Here is a 3,261-nt window from a genome sequence, read left to right as displayed (position 1 = left end):
CAGTTCGGACCCAGGGACCCCGGCGACACCCCCCAGGTGGCCACGACAAACCGAGTCTGTGAAGAAAGAAAACATGAGGTGAGTCCAACACTCTCCACCCAGAGAGACACAGCTCAAAGGTGCACACAATCAGCAAACACTTCCTGGCTTAAATATATATCAGCTTCTCACCCTGCAGGCACGGAACAACTCAGTTCAAATCTCCACTGCAGCAGAAGCTGATTAGACAATTAGCATAACGTGACAGCTCAATAACACAAGGTGTGATGGACACCAAATCCACTGTCATTACTTCATAAAAGTCACCAAAACCAAATTACCTCAGGAAGTGTGCTGAAGAGCGTGAGACCTCACCCAATCCTCCTTCACAGACTGTGGCGTCAAACCTGGAGCGGTCTCTGCGTCCGTAATGGTGAGATTGTTCTCCTGACGTCGATCTCACACGTCTGCTCACAAGGTCGAGTCTCTGGCAATCACACACTGTGCATTCAAGGTTTAAGTGCAGTAATCTCTGATCAAGACAGAATACACCACAACTGTGAGCCCTGATGACCTGCACGTGAAAACAAGCCTCAGGTGTTCAGGGTGAGGTCCTAATACTCAGCCACTCAGTCCTGAATGCATACCACCTGGTGGGAGAAACAGAAAAACAAAAACCAAGCCAGCCAAACACCCCAGCACACAACAGTACCCCACCCTCACGGGAAGCCTCCCGGCGACCACAAGGACCTGGGCCAGAAAAAACACCCCCCTCCAGGGACCATGGCTGGAATGTTGCCTGGGAGCAAAAAACACCTCCTGCAGCTTCAGCTCTTTGTGCTGACGATCCAGCTGGGAAAGGCCCGTCTCCAGGAGCTGTGCCTTACTGCGCTCTGAAGACAGCTCTGTCATCAGCTGCTCAACCTACAATGTTAATCTCTTCATGCAGTCATTGATCATCACAATGTTGAGCTTCTCTCGTTCTTCCTTCAGCTGGATAATGCAAGCTTCCAGCCGCCTCCTCTCCTCTGCCAACAGGGAACTTCGTGTTGAGACTATCAATCTCATCTTGGAGCTTATCTTTTCTCACCCTGAGCCTGTCTGCAGTAGACTGCTCCTCCTGGGTGTGTAGCATGTCTCCCTCCATGGCTTTAAGCTTCTTATCACTGTCTTTAGCATCATTAACTGCTTCATCCCTGGACATTTACAGCTCTTCCAGTCCTCTTATCTGATCTTTCAGTCGGGCCTGCAGTTTCTTCAGCTGCTATAAGACATTATCGCGATTTTCATTAGCATCTTCAAGAAGGCCTTCTAGCCCTCCCAGATCCAGCTCCCATGTCTTCTTGGCAGAGTGGGCCTGGGAACATTGCCTGCATTCATCCTCCAGCTCCTCCAGCTGAATCTTCATCTCCTCCAGTTGCTGCTCCATGGCACGCTTGGACCTCTCCAAACTGTGAAGTCTTTCCAAAGTCATCCATCTCAGTCTTGAGCACTTTGTTAAACCGGTCAAGTTCACCTTTCAGGTCTGTAAGAGACTTCAACTCCCCTGCCAGGGTCAAGACTTTTGTCACCTTCTCCCTGGCCTCCACTTCGGCATGATAATGCTCCTCTGCATATCGAGTAGCAATACATTTCTCTTTGGCCCGCATCTGGTCAAACTTCTTTTGCTTCCTCTTCAGATTGGAGACGATCTGCCGAAGGTGGTCCTGGTCCACCATGAGGTCATCCGACTCTTGCTGCAAATGGATTTCTGTCTTATCCAGTTTGTCCATAGGCTGAACTTTTCTACTCCAACTGCCGCTGAACACCGTCCAAACTCCCTTTGGACTCACTTGAGGCCCTCTACAGCCCCCTCTACTGACAAGGCGTCCTATCCTGCCTTTGTCTTCCTTTCAGCCAGCTGAGTCTAGAGAGTAGAAACTGGCTTCTCCACAGTCTTCTTGCTCTCTTCCTCTTCGTTCAGAATCTCCCGCAAAATATTCCCCTCATCCTCCATCTGCCCTAGGCGGATGGAGAAGGAAGGTGTCCCATGGATTTCCTCTTGGAGCAGCTCCTGAGTATCCTGCAACTGAGACTCCAGTGCAGATATCTCTTTTGTTGAATTTGATGGTCTTGCCTTCTGCTTCAGTTAGCAGACCTGTTAGAGTCTCCACCTCTGACTGCATCTTTGCATTCGTTTCTGTCAACTCTTGCTTCTGTCGTTCACTTTGCTCAATTTTGGCCAGGAATTCTTGAACCTGTGCATTCAGCCATCTTTCGACTATGTTTAAAATCTGCTTAGTCATAAAACAAAAAGAAAAAAAACCCAATATCCCCCCCCCCCCCCCCCCTCAGGGAACTCCACAACCAAACCCCAGGGGTGCAAACTGGGAGAAAAGAAAAAAAAACACAAACAACCATGCATGAAATAAGCAGAGCACGGTTCAAAAGAAAACAGAATTGAATAATCATAATGAGTGCAGTGATAAACAACCAAAATTGTCCGCGGTCTGGTGAGGTGAAAACACGGCACGCTCTCAGCAGCGCAAACGGTCCGGAGCCACAGCAGTTCGGACCCAGGGACCCCGCCGACACCCCCCAGGTGGCCGCGACAAACCGAGTCTGTGAAGAAAGAAAACATGAGGTGAGTCCAACACTCTCCACCCAGAGAGACACAGCTCAAAGGTGCACACAATCAGCAAACACTTCCTGGCTTAAATATATATCAGCTTCTCACCCTGCAGGCACGGAACACCTCAGTTCAAATCTCCACTGCAGCAGAAGCTGATTAGACAATTAGCATAACATGACACCTCAATAACACAAGGTGTGATGGACACCAAATCCACTGTCATTACTTCATAAAAGTCACCAAAACCAAATTACCTCAGGAAGTGTGCTGAAGAGCGTGAGACCTCACCCAATCCTCCTTCACAGACTGTGGCGTCAAACCTGGAGCGGTCTTTGCGTCCGTAATGGTGAGATTGTTCTCCTGACGTCGATCTCACACGTCTGCTCACAAGGTCGAGTCTCTGGCAATCACACACTGTGCATTCAAGGTTTAAGTGCAGCAATCTCTGATCAAGACAGAATACACCACAGCTGTGAGCCCTGATGACCTGCACGTGAAAACAAGCCTCAGGTGTTCAGGGTGAGGTCCTAATACTCAGCCACTCAGTCCTGAATGCATACCACCTGGTGGGAGAAACAGAAAAACAAAAACCAAGCCAGCCAAACACCCCAGCACACAACAGATTTATTGCTTTATGGCAATCGTATGACAATTTACCTCTGTTGCCATCT

General features: G+C 49.1%; 1 pseudogene; it reads right to left on the bottom strand.

The window, feature by feature from the left end:
• Nucleotides 1-801: 801 nt before the first annotated feature.
• On the bottom strand, nucleotides 802-2,144 carry LOC117504578 (annotated as a pseudogene).
• Between the last annotated feature and the right edge of the window lie 1,117 nt (nucleotides 2,145-3,261).

The sequence above is a fragment of the Thalassophryne amazonica genome, chromosome 2 (genome assembly GCF_902500255.1).
Source record: "Thalassophryne amazonica chromosome 2, fThaAma1.1, whole genome shotgun sequence".
Classification (NCBI taxonomy): domain Eukaryota; kingdom Metazoa; phylum Chordata; class Actinopteri; order Batrachoidiformes; family Batrachoididae; genus Thalassophryne; species Thalassophryne amazonica.
This window is presented reverse-complemented; position numbering and strand designations above follow the sequence as displayed.